This window comes from Delphinapterus leucas, chromosome 13 (assembly GCF_059928025.1).
Source record: "Delphinapterus leucas isolate spDelLeu-1000000601 "Yukka" chromosome 13, BTC_Dleu_Yukka2, whole genome shotgun sequence".
Lineage (NCBI taxonomy): Eukaryota > Metazoa > Chordata > Mammalia > Artiodactyla > Monodontidae > Delphinapterus > Delphinapterus leucas.
In genome coordinates this window covers 72,023,352-72,044,584 of record NC_143141.1, presented here as the reverse complement: position 1 = coordinate 72,044,584, position 21,233 = coordinate 72,023,352, and the positions used below count along the sequence as shown (strand labels likewise).

General features: G+C 48.3%; 1 long non-coding RNA gene across 8 annotated transcripts in view; it reads right to left on the bottom strand.

The window, feature by feature from the left end:
- The window catches only part of LOC111174931 (uncharacterized), a 141,292-nt gene that overhangs the window by 81,046 nt on the left and 39,013 nt on the right, over positions 1 to 21,233 (bottom strand). For 4 of the 8 annotated variants that reach the window (XR_016395494.1, XR_016395495.1, XR_016395492.1 and 1 more), the window contains one exon: positions 11,453 to 11,597. This is a non-coding gene — a long non-coding RNA (uncharacterized LOC111174931). Of the gene's footprint in view, positions 1 to 11,452; positions 16,418 to 21,233 lie in introns of those variants that run through there. The other 4 variants (XR_016395491.1, XR_016395498.1, XR_016395497.1 and 1 more) reach the window with 2 other exon arrangements.

The window sequence follows — 21,233 nt, the reverse complement described above, 5'->3', positions numbered from 1 at the left end:
TTCCTTTAAAAACAAAATTGACTTACTATATTGCACACCTGTAACTTATGTAATATTGTGCAGCAACTATACTTCAATTAAAAAAATAAACAAACAATTCTAAGTTCTATGGGCCACTGCCAAGCAAATCCTGACCCGCTCACATCTCCTGACCCTCTGAACCAAACCTTGTTTTCAGATTCTTTGTAAATAAAGTTGCATCTATTCCTTCAGAATCCCCAATAATAATAGATATTTATCGAATGTCCCTGTGATTGGGCCCTGCACTACGTCGGGGCAGGATGGGACAAAGGTGTGGCACATCCATTTCTTAGCATAGCTTAAATCAGTATTTGCCCTCAAGTTATTTGTAATCTACTTGTAAGTCACAAGGGTCATCCTAATAATCAATGGTATTTATAAAATGCATGAGAATTCAGAAATTAACTGCATATTAGGGCACCACCAAAGGAAGACCATATGTCTCCTGGGATCTACATGACAACCCAGTGAGGTCAGTAGGGACTATTTTGAGAAAACTTGGTCACAAAGTGTTCAATGACTGTCGCAGAGTCACAGAGCTAGTTAATGCTGAGCCAGGACTGGAACCCGGGACTATCTTATAAATGATACGAACCGCCATTGTAGAGCGAGCCATTTTATAGATTACAAACAAACAAACAAAAACAAACAAACAGGGACTTCCCTGGTGGCGCAGTGGATAAGACTCCACGCTCCCAGTGCAGGAGGCCCATGTTCGATCCCTGGTCGGGGAACTAGATCCCACGTGCATGCCGCAACTAAGAGTTTGCATGCCACAACTAAGGAGCCAGCCTGCCACAGCTAAGACTCGACACAGCCAAACAGATAAATAAATAAACAAAACAAAATAAAACAAACAAACAAACAAAAACTGGGGCAAAACAGAGAGAAGTAAAGTAGAATGGCTTGCCTCAGCTCACACAGCTAGCCGGGATCTGAACCTAAGCAGCCTGGCTCCAGAGTCTGGTACTTAACCATTATAACTTCCTCTGTAACAACTTAATTTCTACACCACATTCCCCATCCACTGGGGAAGCAGGAAGCTAAGTTCTGTGATTTTGTGATTCTTCTTCCCTTTTCTCTGAAATGTGTTCAAGTTCCAGTGGCGGGGGTGGGGTGAGTGTGGGATTTGCAAAATGCCAAAGGGGCATCTCATCCAGAGGTGGTCCAGGCTTCACTGACCCATCTGGGCCTCAGTAATCATGTCCCACATGGGTGGCCCTCACTGTCCCCTGTTACTGTCCTCCAGCGGGGTGCCATGCTTCAGGACAGGGGAGTCACTCCCCTACTGTGTGCCACGCTGGCCCTAGGAAGTTCTGTGAGGCTGGCCAAGGCCTGATAGGCCACGGTTTGCCATGCGGCCAACGCCTCTGTGGTCTGGCTACCTCCCCAGGGCTCCACTGCAGGAAGCTGACAGCCTCTCAGCCCCTCTCTTGCCCCCCAGTTTCAGTTCTCTTGTGTTTCCCCCAAACTTTCTGTCTACGCCCATAGTCCCCTCTGGTCTCCTAAAGATAAATTTATGGGGCCCCAAAGATGGGAAGATGCCTTTGTTTCTTCCTCTGCCCTGTCATATCCCTCCCCTGAGGTGACAGGTTTAGAAAGGCCTGGCTGCTTGTGGCGGAGGGTCGGTTATGGCAGGGAAGCGAAATACTTGGGGAGAAAGAAAACAAGAAACTTTGATTAGGACAATAACAGATAACTATCTACATACATATTGAGGGGGATTTGAGAGCGGAGTTAGTAAGGCTTCACAGAATACCTGTATTTGAGGGAGATCGTACAGCAAGTAAACACTGATCAACCAAGAGGAGAGAAAAGGCAAGTGTTTCTACCCAGCCAGCCCAGGGATAATTACACCACCCTTCACAACGCCAGAGAAACTGAGGGGAGAAGATTGCGAGTTGTTTCCTTCGCGCTTGAATTAGAGTAAAGGTGAGACAATTAACTCCATTCATTCCTGAGCACCTGTTATGTGCCTGGTACGGGTACCTGGTACCAGCACCTGGTACTGGGGATTCAGCTGAGAACAAAACTGACACAGAAGATGTGCAGCAGGTCCAGGGCCGATGAGAGGCCATGAAGTCCAGCATTCCAGGTGGATGCCACGGCCACGCGTCCTTAAGAGCCACGGGCTCCCAGGGTGGGGGTGGACACAAGGTCACAGATGACAGCTCTTGGCAGAGGGCTTGATCACGGTGATCACCCAGCAAAGGCAGCTGCTGTACCGATTATCATTGTGAGTCTTCCCCAGCCAGGAGCCACATCACTGTTTGGACTCCCGTGGGCATCTCCACTGCAGGCAAAGGAAGCCGGGGAGCCAGGAAATCTACATCACGTTCCGTGGCCCCAGGGACCTGTGTCTCCCAGTGTTGGAAACACAGCCCCAGACATTAGCTTTGGTACAAGCCCTCCAGGCCCCCAAGCCTAGAGAGAAACCTGCTTCCCAGCACGACTCCCTCATTCCTTCTGGGTGCACTGCCTTTATTTGGCCAAGTCCCGTGGGCAGGGATTTAATTAACTCTTTACATGCCTTTGCAAAACTCAGCATGGGAGAACAATTCCTCCTCTCTCCACGGAAAATGCTGATGCCAAGGGAATGTTTTTATGTGGTTATTATCCTGTCTCCTCTTGATATAGTGCCAGTTAACCAGGGCAGGGATCTGTCTGAGCACCTCAGAGACTGGACTGAAAAATTCTTGGGGGAGTGGGAAGTGTTTGTTTAGTTGGGTTGGAAGGTTGGCAAGTATGTTGCATGCCTACTACCTGCAAAGCATGGTGTGAGATATACAAAGGTAGAAAAGAAGTAACTCTTTGTTTTCAGGATAGTCCCTGATACAAGAGAGTAAATAAATTGTGGTGGAAAACAGGAACAAGTAATCTGAAAGGAGGGTGACCCCCAAGACCATCAACGGCTCAAAGCCCTGAGTTTTGGTGCAGAGGTCTGACGGGAAAGGGAAGGGCCAGAGCAGCTATTTGATCCTCCCCCAGCCCCACCCAAAGTGACTGGATAAGGTCAGGCTGTGAGAGAGGATCCCCGCTTATCTGTGACACACCCACCGAGCTGGCCTATGTAACCTGGTCGCCTTATCAGGAGCCCTGTCTCAAACGGCCAGAGGGTCAGCAGAGCAAGGAGGGCGGCAAGGTGGTTCCAGGTCCCCATGTGGAAAATGAAGAAGCTCAGGCTCCCGCCGGAAGTTCCACTAGGCTGTAGAACAGCCTTCTAGAAGGTCCCCTCGGCACCAGGTACTCCCTGTATCAACCCATGGCAGGTGGGACTTCCATTCCGAACTCTCTGAAAGCCAGTCTGAATCATATCTCGGTCGTCCGCTCCCTGCCCTAAACCTCCAGGGGCTGCTTTCTGCTGCCAAGCTCCTATGTCAGCTCCTCAGCCCAGCATCCTGTCCCCTAACTCCCGTCATCGGACGGCAGGTACCCTTCCAGCGTCACCCCAGTACTCATGCTGGTCGCCCACCTAGAACACTCTCCCCTGGCTTCATCTGTTGAAATCCTGTCCCCTCTCTCTCAGGGCGGCCTCAAATGCCCTTTCCCTCACCGAGGCTTCCCTGTTCCCCCAAACCCCCGTTCCTGCCAGCCCCTGCAACACACACACTCCTGAAACGACCTTGCATTTCATACCTGACAGGTGTCACTTGTCACACTTCACCCAGGACGGGCCCCTCTCACTCCATTAACTTGGCAGCTCCCTGAAATCAGTCCCCGTCCTGTCCCCTCTGTCCCCCTTCACCAGAGTCCCACACAGTAAAGGAGCTCTCTGTGCTCCTATGTCCTCCGTGTTGCTCACTGTCCCTGCTCCCCTGCACGAGTCACACCTGCTCCCTCTCATGAGGGGATGGTCAGGGCCACTAGAAGCCTGCTGGGGAGACCCTTTGTTGTTCAGCTTCGGCATTCATTCACATAGAATTAAATTGCTATGAAGTCCTAATGGAACTCTCCCATCTCTCCTTTCCTTGAAACACTTGCTCCGACATTTTTTTTAAATTTGTATTGAAATATAGTTGATTTACAATGTTGTATTAGTTTCAGGTGAACAGCAAAGTGAATCAGTTATACATACACATATATCCACTCTTTTTTAGATTCTTTTCCCATATAGGTCATTGCAGAGTATTGAGTAGATTTCCCTGTGCTATACAGTAGGTCCTTATTAGTTATCTATTTTATATACACTAGTGTGGGTATGTCAATCTCAATCTCCCAATTTATCCCTGCCCCCCCCCCAGTAACCATAAGTTTGTTTTCTACATCTGTGACTCTATTTCTGTTTTGTAAATAAGTTCATCTGTATCCTTTTTTTTTTTTAGATTCCGCATATAAGCAATATCATATGGTGTTTGTTTTTCTCTGCCTGACTTAACTTCAGTTAGTATGATAATCTCTAGGTCCATCCATGTTGCTGCAAATGGCAATATTTCGTTCTTTTTATGGCTAATATTCCATTGTGTATATGTACCAAAAGAGAATTGACTAGAGAGCCTCCGTGCACATTCCTTCGACCCTGACTTTTTACTCAGAACTTTCCAGAGGAAAGAGGCCCACTCCTGAACTGAGGAAGCTTCGCCTTGCCTGGCTTTTCTTGCGAGGCACTGCCTCCGGTTCTCATCCTACCTCTCTGATTATTCTGACTTCTCTTTCTCCAGCCCCTCAGTCCCGTTGGTCCCCAGCCCTCTTCCCTCCTTGATGGTCCCTCCCTCAGAGGATGGGCCCACTGCTATAGCTCCTGCTACCTCTTCAAAGTTGTTGACCTGAAAACTCCAATCCTCAGGTTCCTATCTCCCAACAGCCCTCTGGGCACTGGTGCTTGTACAATACATGCAGTTAGGGTTTGCAAATTTAAATCCCCAAGTGCAAACTTTGTCCTCCTCCTGGACTTCCCTGTTTCTGCCAACATCACCATCCAGTGCAAGTGGGGCCTTCAAAACCCCACTCTGGCCCCGAAATGCTCAGGCTCACTCTCAGAAATGGGCACTCTCAGAATTCATTCCTCAACTGCCCTTTCCCCCACCCACGCCTGTTTCCCCCGGCCTTGCTGCTGCCGCCCATCCCTCTTTTTCAGGCTGCCCCTCCAGCGCCAGGCACAGATGGACCTTCCCTGGCTGGGAAGCTTCTTGCTGTTTCCCAGCCTCAGACTAGGGTTCCCTCCTTTACCAAGATGGAGTAACAGACCCCCCCGCCTCCAGCCAGGTCCTGTGTCCACACGTTCTCTGCTCATGGCAGCCCCCAGGTACCCGGCTCGTGTACCTTTCAGACAGATGCCATCAGTTGCCCAGGCTAGAACGCCCAGAATCAGCTTTAACTCCTTGTCCTTCAGTGCCCAGATCCACTCACTCCTCTGGTATAATGACTCTGGAATCTCTCTCTTTAGTTCCTTTACCCTTGTTTGTCATCACCCTCAAACATACCGATTACTCACTCCCTCCACGGGCTCCCCTGAACTGTGGTCCCACTTCCATTCCAGTGCCGAGCACTTGGCCGTGAGTCTGTCTCCTACCACACTGTGAGCCTGGAGTTGGGGCTCATCAAGCCTGTACCCCTAGTGTTGAGCAAAGGCCTCTTTATATCATAGGCGCTCAATAAATGAAGAACTGAATGAGTGCCTGCCTGCCAAGTGCAAAATCTGATGTGAAGTGCTAGGTGGACCCTGAACTTGACCCTTGGGAATGGTTGGATATGGACGTACAAGATGGATAACGGCAGCAGGACACCAAGGGAGAGGTCCAGACTGAGTGCTGCAAGACTTCTAAGAAAGAAGAGGTGACCAGAGGCTGGGGCTTCAAAGGCATTCAGTAAAACACGCAGACTTAGATAAGTAGAAAGAGTGTGAGGTTAATGCAGGGAAGAGAAGGAGAACAGAGAGGAGGGTTCAAGAGGCAAGATGGCGCTTGGCTTATAAGAGACAGTAAGTAGACCTGTTTGGGGAGGCCAGGCTGGAAAAATGGGCTGGAGGCCAATTGCAGGGTCAGAAAAATACCAGGCTAATGGCAATAATTTAGCTAACTTTTATTGAGCACCTACTAGATACCAGACACTAATCTATGTTTCATTTGTGAATTATCTTGCTTATTCCTTACAAACTTCTGAGGTAATTACTGTGATTACAGCCATTTTATAGATGAGGAAACTAAGACACAGGATGGTTATATTACTTGTCCAGGGCCACACAGTGGTCAAGCGGTAGAGCAGGGCCCAAACCCTGAAAGTTTGATGCCAGGTCTCACACTCCTATCCACTATCCACAGCAGCCTCTCAGGCTAAGGCTTGGCCTTTATCCTGAAGGAAGCAAGGAGATATTAAGAGTGGGGGGTGGGGGACAGGGAGAGGAGAGGGAGGAGAGTGTCATGAAACCACCGGGCCTTGGGGAATATTCATCTATGAGCACTCTTTAAGGTGGATCGGAAATGGAAAACCTGAAGTCTGCAGGGTTAATTCAGAGGAAAGGGACAAAACAGTGCTCTGGGTTTGAACTCCATATCAATACTTTTTTAGGCACCTTGGTCCTTTCTTGGGGACTCAAGTTTTCCCATCTGTAAATTGATAGGAAGGACAGGGGTCCCTTCTGGCTCTGAGGTTCTATGGTTTTATGAGGATTTTGTGATATGAGGAGATGGCCGCCTGAATTCATCCATGGCATAGAATCAGCCAGGCCTCAGCTCCAGCCCCACACTCTTTATGGAGCCTTCCTGATACAGCCTCTGACTCGCGTGCCCTTGTTGTCAGCACCACACACTGGTCACTTGACGTGAACAGCCTCAAACCATTAGGGGACTCTGAGGGTTGTCCTCAACTGAACCCACAGCTCTTGGAGGTCAGCACAGGCTCATCTTATACTTCCCTGGGCTTTTCTCTCAGCATCTGACTCTGTGCACAAACACCACAGATCTTAAAGATATCCTGGGGCTTCCCTGGTGGTGCAGTGGTTGAGGGTCCGCCTGCCGATGCAGGGGACATGGGTTCATGCCCCGGTCCGGAAAGATCCCACATGCCGCAGAGCGGCTGGGCCCGTGAGCCATGGCCACAGAGCCTGCGCGTCCGGAGCCTGTGCTCCACAACGGGAGAGGCCACAACAGTGAGAGGCCCACGTACCGCAAAAAAAGAAAAAAAAAAAAAGATATCCTGAATTTTGAATAACCCCCAGCTGTGCAGGCCCAAGGTTACCTTGCCTGTGTTTTTAGGGCGTCATTTACGTCATGCATCACGTAACCGGGACATATTCCTATGACAGAGTTCCCACCTGTGCTGGCGTTGTACCCTTGTCATAGGCCCCTTCCTTGCATTCAAGGCACTGCACTGCTACTTCTTGGCTGAGTGATCCTTATTCTTTTTAGTGTCCCTTATCTGTAAAATCAGACTAGACATACCTACTTCCTAATGTGACTGTGAGGATTAAATCAGACAGTATGTGTTGATGCATGTTGATGCATTTTACAAAATGCTATCTAACTATAAAGTAATGTACAATAAATCCTACAAGGCACTGAACTAGGTTTAAGTTCTGACTCCAAAGTGAACTAGCCATTTAATTTCTAGTCTCTTCCATCCTCATATGCACGATCTCCCTTTAAAATCCCTGTGGTCATCTTGACCTGCCTATTCTCACCCCTCCCCACTCCCAGGTGCGGGCGATGAATTTCCTTCTCCGCCTTCAAGGCCTGGATTAAAACCCTAATGCCCACTCCAGTCAGAATTGATTCTCTCTTTTTCTGGGCCATCAGTTTAGATAATTTACACTCTCCTGCAACTGGCTTCATCCTGATTATATATCCATCTTCCTCTCTAGACCAAGGGTCAGCAAACCTTTTCTATAAAGATCGAGATGATAAATATTTTGGACTTTGTAGGTTATATGGTTGCAGCAACCCGATTCCACTACTGTAGCATGAAAGCAGTCATAGACACTGTGTAACTGAATGGACTTGGCTGTGTTCTAATTAAGCTTTGTTCACAAAAACAGGCACTAGACCAGAACTGACCCAAGGGCCATACTTTGGTCACCCTGCTCTAGACTGTCAGTTCCCTAAAGTACTGACAAGCTTTTTATTCTTCTCTGTGGCTTCCCGTGTAGCCTCAAGGCCAAGCACAGAGTTCAGCCCCCAGAGGTCTCAAATAATTTATAAATTAATAAAGAGCAGTAATAATAAGAGTGTCCTTTTCCTGAGCCTTATCAGGTGCAAAATACCTGGAACTCTGTAACAAAGGTATTTATTATTTCATTTTACAGATAAGGAAAATGAGAGATTAAGGACTTTGCCTGCAGAGCTGGTAATAGCAGAGTCACACCCGGGTCTGTGCAGATCAAACCCGACGTGCCATGCCACGCCACGTGTGTTTGCAGATGTTAACTGGAATGCATTGGAGTGGTGTGGTCGAACCAGGTGTCCTCTAGTTTCCCTGGCAGAGTCAGCAGAAGATTCTTTACGGCCCAGCTCAGCTTCCCACGCAGTCACGGGCTGCCCCACCGGGCTGTGGGGAAGCACCACCTGACATGCTCATCTGTCTCCTCCTCACTTGCCCAGTGCCAGTCCCCACATCTGCTTGGGCACACAGCTCAGCAGCGGGCACCGTGAGACTTCTGTGAGCGTGAACAAAGCCTGCCTTGGGGGGCTGGGCCCCTCTGTGCACCAAGAAGAGCCTGCCGCATCCCATCCTCCACATTCTCTCTCAGGAGCCCAGGGTGTGAGAACCATCGCAGTGACCTCCTGGCTGCTGGAGTGGGACCGTCATCCCAGGCTCTTCAAGAGACAAAGGGAATTTATGGGAGGAGGGAGAGCAGGAGGTGGGGCTGAGGGCCAGATCTGAGTTTCATTATCTAACTTTCTGTTCCCTAGGCCTGCCTCAAACCCCTTAGAATCCCAGGCCTTAAAAGGACAGAGAGAGAGAGAGAGAGAGAGAGAGGAAGCAGGTCATTTATAAATAAATGGTCCTCCCAGACGTTCCAGGAGTGGGGAACAACGTGAAGAGTCCAGGCTGAAAGCAGGTAGTAGAAGATGATGCTTGGAAGTACACAACAGAATTTAATCTCTACACTTCTAGGAGCCACTAAAGCATTGGCTCGAGCAACTGAGATTGTGATTTTGGAAAAGTCCCTGAAGCAGTGGTCAGGGAGAGTGGAGGAAACCCGTTAGGGAGCTGCTGTCGTAGGTGAACTGTTCAGAGGCTCTGAAGTAGGGTGACGACGCAGTGGGAATGGGGACTGAGCTCCCCTTGTTCTTTGCTAGTACTACCCGCGCACCCCACCTGTTCCTTCTACTTCCTCTGATCTTTCATTCCTTCAACAAATATCAGTTGAGCCCTACTACGTGCAGACACTGTGATAAACATGGATACACCTGTTCCATTCTCTCTCTTCCCCATCTTTTCCCTTTCCTTTCCTTCCTTCTTCATGCCTCGCAGTCTCTCTTTCCTTTCACCAGCTCCTTGCTTCCCCGACATCCTCCTTTATGCTACTTTTCCAACTGGAACTCAGGGGCAGAGGCCCAACCCCCATCTCCTCCCCAGGGGCAGGGGGCCGGGTGGAACCACTGGATGGAGACCGTGCACAGGGGGCCCTCAGAGCTCAAAGCGAGCAGCAGTGTGGTCTGGAGACCAAACAAATGCATCCGACCCCCCCACCCATCCGGTTTAAACATACACACCGCATACCCTTACCCCATCATAAACCAGAAAAAAGACAGAAATATACCACCCCCTCCAAGGTACACATCAGTGACCTCACGATCAGTTTAGTGGGGTCACTAAACTCAGCTGGTGTATTAGTGAGGGTCCAACCCAAAACCAGAAAGCACTGAATACTCACAACGAAGGGGATTTAATGCACGGAATTAGTTACACGCGTGACAGAGGAGCTGGTAAATCTATCAGGGGATGATGAGGCCACCCTGAGCGGCTGGAAGCAACCATCGCTCCCAAGGACTAGAGGGACGAGGAGAGAGAGAGAGGCAGCGTTACCTGAGCCCAGGGGCGAGGGTCACCTGCCAAACGCTGGAATAGTAGCAGACCTATCTGGCCGGTACCAGAGACCCAAAAAGAGTCACTGCCCAAAATGCCCTAGCTTCCCACCAACACCCCTGATTGGTCAGACCCAGCCAGAAGCCACTGACACGGAGCCTCTAGTGGTCAGCCTCCCTGTGATTCAGAGCAGAGCAAGAGATCCGGAAGCAAATGGGCTCAACTGGTGTGGCTTTGCATTTTCTCTTACCATGTACCTGTGCCAGGCCTCCAGAAGCCCACCTTGCTTTGCCTTTGATCCACAAGTTTTAGTCCCAGGAATCAAAGAGAAGCCGCTTTCGTCCTGGTGGCCAGGCGTCACTCTGGGCTCCATTTCCCTACACCCTTGCATCTTGCCTACTGGATGTTCAAACTCGCTTGTTTCCATGGCATCTTCCTCCCTTCCTTCCTCCCTTCCTTCCTTCCTTCCTCCTCCCTTCCTTCTTTTCTTCCTTCCTTCCTTCCAGTATCCCTCATTCACACATCTGATTATGTGTGGATCACCCTCTATGCATCAGGCACTGTGCTGGGCACTGGCCACATTTTGGAGGATGAGAAATACTCCCCGCCCTCTAGGAGCTCACAGTCTAGTGACAATTCCATATATAACCCTCAGAAGTAAAGGCAGGGGTTGTCACTTCTGCCTGGGGAGTGGTCAGGGAAGGCTCACAGAGGCGCCAATGTTTAAGTTGAATCTTGAAGAACATTTCGCAGCTAAGTAAGAAAAAGGAGGGCTTTAACAGCATATTCAAAGATCTGGAGGCAAGAAAGAGTTATAATCCAGGGGGGCAGAGGGTGTGAAGGTGTGACAGACAATGGGTAACATCTAATAGACAGGCAGGGCTCATTGCTGGAGGGCCATGTGGGAATATTTCTCCTGGGAGCTACCACAGGGTTTTAAACAAGAGAGGAAGCTTATCAGAACTGAACTTTAGAAAGATCAATCTGGCTACAGCATGGAGGCGGACTGGGGTGAGACCTGACGCTGGAAGACCAGGGAGGAAACTGGTGTCTGTGCAGGAGTCCAGGCAAGCCAGGCAAGGTGAAAACAGCATCTCTGGGAGAAATCCACAAGGACCTGGTCATAGTCAAGGTTTGGTTATTTGAAAAGAAGGACAAGAAAAGAGAAGGAAAGGAAAAAGAAAACCTGCTGGGAGAAAGTCAAGCTTTTTTTCAGTAAATCAGTTGTCAGGGGCTCGGGTTGCTAAGCTACAGGGAAAATGGAACAGCCCGCTCTAAAAGGAGCTTTGGGGGAGGAGGGTATAATCAGTCAGGTTGCTCCCTCCTCCAGGCCCAGAGGAGGGGAGGGTGGGTTCTCCAGGAAGGACCCACAGGGTGCAAATGGCAGTAGCACAGCAGCGAGAGGAGGCTTCAGGGCCTTGGCTGTGTCTGAGATACGAGCTGGGTGTGCATCTCATCCGCTACTCACCACGGCTGCTGTGCACAATGCTCCCGGGCCAGTGAGCACAGGGTGGTTCCACTACGTAGGGTCACAAGCTCCCATCAGTCTTTTAATCTGTTTTTAGGCGATGGAGGTGTAGGTTTTTCTGCATCTCTACTCTTCCAGGTTTGCCCTGTGTAACCAAAGAGGCTTTTTTTAATCAATTTCATCATCCAGTGACTTAACTACTATCACCTGTAGCTTCTTAAACAAAATTCAGAGAGTGGGGGCGGAGAGAGTTGCACCGCAGCAAGAAGGCCATCAGTGGAGGCTCAATTCACTTTCCAGCATCGTAAATTGACGGATTTGCCCCTGGATCTCAAACTTGAAGCAACAAGGCCTGGGGTCTTATAGGGGGCTCATCATCAGGTCTGGTCACACCGTTTGTGGCCAGGAGCTCCAGGTGCACATTCCTGGGACTCTTTGCCCTATCCAGGCCCAGCACACACCAGCTTTGCCTTTATAATAGTTGCTCGGAGACAAAGTATAATACTCTTCAAGGTCGATCATGTCCCACCTCCCTCCTTCTCTGACATGCAGATCAGAGAACATCCCCCTGGAGGACGTTCTCATCCCCCTGGACCACATCCCCCTGGACCAAGTGCTCCTGGAGGTAACCGTTTAGGGAGCTGAAGCCAGCGTAATCTGCCTCCCAGGATCAGACCCTGAGAAGTGAACACAGTGATGGGGTGCCTGGAAATAGAGAAACCAGAGGAGCAAAAGACAGGAAACTGGGAGTCTGTTGACATGTGGCGGTGGGGATTGGTGACAGCTGATGGAATCAAGACCTGACTGAGGAGAGAAAGCCTGGCAGAAGAGGTGAACTGGATCACAAGGCCTGCAGCTGAAAACCAGCAAGAAGGAAATCAAGGCTGGAGACAGAGAGAGAAGCTTCTGGAGGAGACGACCAGGACAGGGAGGACCTAGACGAAGAAACTGATCATTGTCAGCACTACCTGTTGAGCTCCCACCTGTTGAGCAAAGACTGTGCAGGGCCCAGTGGTGGCACGAGGCCAGCTCTTCCCCCAATCCTTGCAAATCTGCACTACCCAGGCCCCAGGGGTTTATCTGTGCCTCTCTTTCCCACTTACTACCTAGGGGGCCTTGGGCAACTTACTTAACTTCACGGTGCATCAGTTTCCTCATCTGTAAAATGGGAATCAAATCATCTCTACCTAACAGAGCTGTTGTAAGGATTACATATGTTAATATATGGGGGTGCCCAGAACAGTGTGTGGCACAAAATGATTACTCAATAAATGTAAACTATTATAATGTGCATCATTATTGTCATCATCTACGTTTAAGTGTGAAATGAATGGCTTCTAAAACACGGAAGGGGGACTCTCACCCCTGTTCTGTAACTAGCGGGGAAGAAGGCTGAGAAGGTCAAACACTTTCCGAGGTCACACAACAAACGAGTGCTCAGACCTACTAGAGAATGGACTTGAGGATATGGGGAGGGGGAAGGATGAACTGTGACAAAGCGAAAGAGAGGCGTGGACATATATACACTACCAAAGTAAGGTAGATAGCTAGTGGGAAGCAGCCGCATAGCACAGGGAGATGAGCTCGGTGCTTTCTGACCGCCTGGAGGGGTGGGATAGGGAGGGTGGGAGGGAGGGAGAGGCAAGCGGGAAGAGATATGGGAACATATGTATATATATATAACTGATTCATTTTGTTGTGAAGCAGAAACTAACACACCATTGTAAAGCAATTATACTCCAATAAAGATGTTAAAATAAAATTAAATTAAATTTAAAAAACTAATGAGTGCCGGAGCCAGGATTCAAACTCAGATATGGCACTCCTACTCTCCAAGCCTCAACTTCCCCATGTAAAATGAGTAACGCCACTTTGCAGGGGTGTTGTGAGGAAAGTAAAGGCTATCACGGTGAAAAGGACAACACACAGCATTTTGTGTGTCTTGTCACCAACAATCAAAAAGCATGAGATGGTTCTATATCTCCTTCCCACCACACGTGGATCTCTTACTGTTGTTTCCTGGCTCCCTCTCTTTACCCCCTGCCCTAGGAAATCCTTTTGACCTCGGTTTCTGAAATACCTTTCTGCCCTTTGCTCACTCTTTGTGCTTATATTTTCTTTCCCTGGAAGCTTCCATCTACTTCCAAGCCTCCAGTCCCTGTTTGCAGTTAGTGCCTGTACCTGGGCCTTTAGCTGGAGAATTAAAATACTGTTTCATTCCAAGGACCAACCCCAAGCAAAACATGGGATTGGGTAGAGCTGGTCTTGGACTTCACTGCTTTTGTATGCACCCCCCTCTTCCCAGCCCCTGGCACCTGAGGTCCTTTGGTTTTCTCTTCCTCTAACCAAAACTGATCTCTGGACAGAATTGGAAATTCCTTCCCACTCAGGTGAAAGTAACAGATAATCACTAATACCTCCAAAGAGCATTTCTGTTTTAATAAGAGTGAGAACCTTCTGCCCAAGCACTGAAATCTCCCTACAGAGAATTTCGCTTTGGTGCATCTCCAAAGCATAGGGCCTTCCCTATACCATGCAAGCTGTTGGAACACACCTATGCATCTGCCAGGCCCACATGATGTCTCTGGACTGTTTCCTTGCTTTGGGAGCAGTATGTCACGCCTATGACAGCTCTTATCTTTGTATCTTAAAGAGCTCTGGGAATGTTAATTAATGCAAGACAGAGTCTAAAAAAGCAGACTTGCAGGCGGCAACTTCCAGCTACAACTGCAGTTCCTTTTACGCTTATAAGTCTCCATTAAGAAAGAAATTCAAGGTTTCTAAAGACCATGTCAGCCCTTGTTCTAGCAAAGAGGTAATATATGCCTCCAGTGTTTTGGACGTATTTTAGTTCCGTTCCTAGCTGATTTCTAAAAAGTATTTCATTATTATTATTCCATTTGTATCAGGTACCGACATCAGTGTACAGGTTCAAGTTCTAGCTCTGAATCCCAACTTCATGACCCTGGGCAAGTCTTTTGAGCCTTCTATCTCAATTTCCTCATCTATAAAATGAGATAATAGTACCTAACTCTGGAGATTGTTTTGAGCCTTAAATGAGATAATATCTGCAAAGTACCCACCCCAGTGCCTGGTACTTAGAGGCACTCGGTGAAAGTCAGTTCCTTTATCTCTTCTTCCCCCACATTCTCACTCCTTTGCTATACAACACTGTAGAGAAATAAACAGAAAGATACATTCAAGGTTCATCCAGCACCATGTGTTCTAAAAGGACATACATTTGAGTATTAAAAACTTCAGATACACGTTGCTTTTGTTTAAAGACTTTTAAGGGCGGGATTAATTAGGAGTTTGGGATTAAAATATACACACTACTATATATAAAATAGATAACCAACAAGGACCTACTGTACAGCACAGGTATACAGCATACAAGATATACTCAATATTTTGTAATAACCTATAATTGAAGAGACTCTAAAAAAGAATAGATATATGTATATAGGTATAACTGAATCACTTTGCTGTACACCTGAAACTAAAACATTGTAAATCAACTATATTTCGATAAAATTTTTTAAAGACTTTTCAAATATTCTCTCTCACCTTTTCTACCCTATCCCAGGAAAGAGAAGAAAGAGTAAAAGATGAACTGAAGAGAAAGTTGTGGAGAGCCGTGTATGCTGATCATTGGGTTAGACACACCAAAATAAACAGATTGCTTTGAACAAAGAGATTATTTACAGTCTACAAAGTAGAATTATGAACCTGGCCCAAGCTGCAATGTATAAGAAAGAAGCCAGCCAAGTGTTCCCTCCTTTGGAAGTGCCGTGACAATTAAACTGTCAGCTGGTGTGGCTGGCATTCATCTCAAGATCACAATAACAGAAATCTTGTCCAGTTCATCATGGCTTTCTTTAACCTACTCTGGGTGCCCTCACTGTGCTAGATCCAGGTAGGTGGGGCATGTCGATAACTGCAAATTGCTAACACCTTTTTGATTTGGGATCAGAGCCAGGAGATCAAAAGCAGTGGTAAAAATCCAAGAACGAATGTGAAGTTATACTCAGGAGGCAAAGCAGGATGTTAAGAGACCAGGCCAGAAAATAGAATCACACACTGTGGATAAGTCCACGATGAGGCGCTGGATAACGGAGCAGTTGGCGTCAGCTGATCCAAAAGTGCCAGCCTGGGCCAGGCATACAGCAGGAGCCAAGTGCCAACCCTGGAAAATGAAAGGAGTAGATGGAAGAGGAGCGGGGACCAGGAAATAGCCAAAGCTGAAAACAAGTAGAAGAACAGGTTAAGGTCAGAACGCTGCAATCCCATGGCTAAATCCAAGTGTGAGTGACAGCAAGAACAGAGGCTAAGACACAGGCTGAGGGCTGGTGCATTTCCACCGGACCAGGACCAGAACGCTGTGATGGCAGGGATCCCCCAGCCCCGTTCACTGCCTTGTGCTCAGAACCTGGAACAGAGTTTGGCAAACCCACAATAAGAACAGCATAAATACTGGCCATTGTCAAAACCAGCAGAAGCCAATGAGTGAGCAAGGTGAGGGAAACCGGGGGTTTGACCAAACGGAGGACACAACACCTGAAAGTGGGCTTTTCTCAGTGAGTGTCTCTCCCTGCCTCAAAGCGCTGGTAGCCAACACCTTCAGTGGTACACACCTCAGACCTTCCCCTCACCTTCCTAAGTTCTGCCTTAATTTCCTGTGGTTACCATAAGGAATTATGACAAATTTGGTGGCTTAAAACAGCAGAAATTTATTATCTCACAGTTCTGGAGACCAGAAGTCCAAAATCAGTATCAATGGGCCAAAATCAAAGTGTCAGCAGGACCACACTCCCTCCAGAGGCTCTAGGGGAAAATCTGCTCCTTGCCCCTTCCAGCTTCTGGTGGCTGTTGACATTCCTTGGTTCATGGCTGCGTTACTCCAATCTTGGCCTCTGTTTTCACATGGCCTTCTCCTGTGTGTGTGTGTGTGTGCGTGTGTGTGTGTGTGTGTGAGAGAGAGAGAGAGAGAGAGAGAGAGAGAGAGAGAGGGAGAGAGAGAGACAGAGAGACAGAGAGAGAGAGAGAGAAATAGAGAGAGAAATCTCCCCGTTTCTCTCTTACAGGTACACTTGCAGTGCCATTACAGTCCACTTAGATAATCCAGGATAATCTCTCCATCTCAAGATCCTTCATTAAATCACATCTGAAAAGAGTCTTTTTTTTTTTTTTTAATAAGGTAACACTTGCAGGTTCTAGGAATTAGGACCTGAGGTCCTTGGGGAGCCATGATTCTGCCTACACAGGGTTTAAGGCATCAGTGGTTGGGACAGGATTCCAGTTTGCCTTTCCCTGGAGTGATGTGGCAGGGCCAGGAGGGGAGGAGAGCTGTCACCAGGACAGAGGCAAGACAAAGCAGGGCAGAGCAGTGATGTGGGAGAGGCTGGTTGCAGACCACATGGCAACAGGCAGGGTGACATCAGTGAGGCCGTGGGGCAGAGTGGAGCTCAGCACCAGCAACTGGGCAGGGACATGTTAACGGCCTCCAGGAAAAGGTGTGAGTCACTTAAACATCTGGCCAGGAGAAGGAAGAGACCAAGAGTCCAAGGTCTAGCTGATTGCATTGCTTGGGTTCAGAGCCTTGGTGAGCCTCAGACCTCAGAGCCTGTGCCCGACCTCCCTAAAGTGGGCCCAGCTGGGCCACAATGAACAGGACCCAATCCCTGTCCTTGGTGAGTTCACATCCTAGTGGGGGAGGCAGGCATAGCTCCCTCTTCACAGGGCTGTCTTCCTCTGTGCCTCTTATAAGGATACTTGTCCTTGGATTGAGGACCCACCTGGATAATCGTGATGATCTCATCTCTAAATCCTTAACTTGATTACGTTTGTAGGGACTCTTTTTCCAAATAAAGTCACACCCACAGGTTCCAGGATGTGGGTGTGTCTTTTGGAAGCCACCATTCAACCCACTCCACCTCCCCTGTCAAAATTTACCTGTCCCGTGCTTAATTCCTTCAGGTCCCAATGCTGATGTTAAATATTGTCAGCAAAACTGTTAATGATTTAATGTGTTACCTCTCTGTTTTATCAAAGAACTCCTAGAGACTTAATGTCTTTGCCAAGAGACAAAGGCTCTCTAGGAATTTCAGGCTCTCTGAAAAAAGATAGCTTTGGGGAAAGGCTCTTTTATCAGCAGCCCTCCTATCAGATCACAATTTGCTGTGGATTTGCTCCGGTGACCCAACCACTGGAAATCATGGGAGAGTTTGAAAATGCTGATTTCACCATTTCATCTCCTGGCTTTCTAAATAACTTTTGCTTCTTTTTATTCCTAATCTTTCCCTTTCAGACCAATTAATAGTAACCCTGTACTGTGCTAAGTAATTTACAAGTACCTTGTTTCATCCTTGGAACATTTCTATGAGATGGGAACTATCTCACACTATGTGTATTTATTAGTGCCACCATTGAAACAGGAGGGAAGGGGGCAGGGCACAACCTTTAAAAGAATGACATAGCCATAGGACATGACAAAAACTGATTAGAACCAACTAGGTCCAAGATGGTGGAAGATTTGACCTCCAGTGGACCTTGAGCCTCATTATAAGCTCGCTGTAATAACATAAGCATAAGCTAAGTGACACACCCACCAGTGCCATGACAGTTCCCAGGCTGACCATCAAATAGCAAAAAAGTGGGTGGTGGGGCTTCTCTGGTGGCGCAGTGGTTGAGAGTCTGCCTGCCGATGCAGGGGACACGGGTTCGTGCCCCGATCTGGGAAGATCCCACATGCCGTGTAGCGGCTGGGCCCATGAGCCATGGCCGCTGAGCCTGCGTGTCCGGAGCCTGTGCTCCGCAACGGGAGAGGACACAACAGTGAGAAGCCCGCGTACCGCAAAAAAAAAAAAAGAAAAAAAGTGGGTGATGGCCCAATTCCTGGAAATCTCCACCCCTTCCAAAATAGTTGGAATAATCCTCCCACTCATTAGCCTATGAAATTACCCAGCCCATAAAAACTAACCACTCCATATTTTGGGGCTTCTCACCTTCTGAGATGGCCCACACTCTGTGGAGTGTGCTTCTCTCTAAATAAATCCACTTCTTACATATCACTTTGTCTCTTGCTGAATTCTTTCTGCAATGAGACTCAAGAACCTGAGCTTTATTAAGTCCTGAGACCAGGTGAGTGATTCTAATTAAAAGACCGTGAATTCAAGCCCCATTCTGGGTTTTGGCCAGGTTCGAGTCCCAGTGCATGGGTTCAAGTCCCAATCTGAGTTGCACAGTTTCACCATGACTGAGAGACCCCCTTCTTTTTAGGAGTATGGAGTCTCAAACTGGCGATATTGAGAGACATAAACGTGCAAAAGGACCAGACAGAATCCTTCTGCGTGTTTACCTGTGAGCATAGAGGGAGGAAAGAATGAGGAAGAAAATACAATTGAGAAAACAAACAAGTCTAATTTCTGGTAAGGTGAGATGCCTTTAACACCTATAAAGGTATTCGGTAATACTATTGTCCCATCCCCAGCAGGAAGAGCCTTTGCCCCATATATGGTCTGTCAGACTAAGCTGCCTTACCTCTCAGGAAGGAGGGAAACTAACATTTATTTCAGCATGTAGATTTTTAGCCCATTTCCCTCGCATTATTTTACTTAATCCTAAAAACTGTCCTCTGAGGAAGATGTTACTACACTCACTTTACACATAGGGCACCGGGGCTCAGAAGGCCTTTGTGGTTTGCCCAAAGTCACTCAGCTGGGCAAGGAAAAGCCATGACTTGAGCTTACGTGTTCTAACTCCAGTTTTGGAGTTCTGTTTTTTTTGTTGCTGTTTTTTTTTTTTTTGCGGTACACGGGCCTCTCACCGCTGTGGCCTCTCCCATTGCGGAGCACAGGCTCCGGACGTGCAGGCTCAACAGCCATGGCCCACGGGCCCAGCCGCTCCACGGCATGTGGGATCTTCCCGGACCGGGGCACGAACCCATGTCCCCCGCATCGGCAGGCGGACTCCCAACCACTGTGCCACCAGGGAAGCCCTGGAGTTCTGTTTTATATTGCAGCTCCTAGTTGAAGATAAATCCTGGTGATGCTCTGTTGCCTGTTTAGATTTGAAAAAGGATCCATGTGTCTCAGGCAGGTGGAATCCGGAAACCTGCAGAGTCACAGCTGGTGTCCCCAGCCCCACGTGTCTCCTTATCTGTCAAGCAGACTTTGCCTACCTCTGCCTAGAAAACTTCTTGAACTTGAAGACTCACCTCAAATGTCTCTTTGAAAGCTTCTAGATCCACCACCCTCTGGCTCCAGGTAGAATAACTATTCTCAGACCCATAGAGATATGTGCATTACTAATAGAGCACTTTGAATATGCCTGCCTCCCCCACCAGGATGTGATCTCGCCAAGGACAGGGATTGGGTCCTGTTCACTGCGGCCCAGCTGGGCCCAGTTTAGGGAGGTCAGGCACAGGCTCTCGGGTCTGAAGCTCCCAATACAGCCCACCAAGGCTCTGAACCCAGGCGGTGCAATCAGCCACGCCTTGGTCTCTTCCTTCCCCTGGCCAGGTGTTTAAGTGACTCATGCCTTTTCCTGGAGGCCGTTAACATGTCCCTGCCCAGATGCTGGTGATGAGCTCCACTCTGCCCCACGGCCTCACTGATGTCACCCTGCCTGTTGCCATGTGGTCTGTACCTGTCTCTCCCACATCCCTGCTCTGCCCTGCTTTGTCTTACCTCTGTCCTGGTGACAGCTCTCCTCCCCTCCTGGCCCTGCCACATCACTCCAGGGAAAGGCAAACTGGAATCCTGTCCCAACCACTGATGCCTTAAACCCTGTGTAGGCAGAATCATGGCTCCCCAAAGACCTCAGGTACTAATTTCTAGAACCTATGAGTGTTACCTTATAAGAAAAAAGGGTCTTTTCAGATGTGATTTAATGAAGGATCTTGAGATGGAGAGATTATCCTGCATTATCTAAGTGGACCCTAATGGCACTGCAAGTGTCCCTATAAGAGAGAAACAGAGGGAGATTTCTCTCTCTCTCTCTCTCTCATACACACACACACACACACACACACACACACACAGGAGAAGGCCATGTGAAACCAGAGGCAAAGATTGCAGTAATGCAGCCATGAACCAAGCATTGTCAACAGTCACCAGAAGCTGGAAGAAGGAAGGAACGGATTCTCCCTTAGAGCTTTTGGAGGGAGTGTGGCCCTGCTGACACCTTGGTTTCAGCCCATTGATACTGATTTTGGACTTCTGGTCTCCAGAACTGTGAGAGAATAAATTTCTACTGTTTTAAGCTGCCAAGTTTATGGTAATCTGTTATGGCAACCACAGGAAACTAACGTGGGCCCCAAACGGTTTAACTTTGCTTTTCTAGGTTCTTTCAACCCCCATAGTTGACCAGCTGTCTTAGCTGCCTCACTCCTCCAGTTTATTGCAGCCCCTTTCTCTAAGAACCTAGAACGGTAACCACCGTTTCCTGAGCACTACTGCATGCAGTAAGCCAGGGCCTTCACATGAGCTGCATCCCTAATCCATGCAATAACCCTATGAGATAGGTATTGAGGCCCAAAGAAGTTAGGTTACTCACCCAGGATCACTCAGCTAGAAAATGCTGGAGCTGGGATCTAAAGCCAGCCGTGTCTGACTTCAAATCTTGTGGCCATAGCCCTGGTTCCTCACTGCCCAAGTAGGGACCTTGTCTAGTTGACTGTCAGCTCTTCAGAAGCCTATCGGGATCTCATACAAATAACAAGAGCTTATTATGTGCCAGGCATTGTGCTCAGCACTTTCCATACATCATTTTATTTTTTATC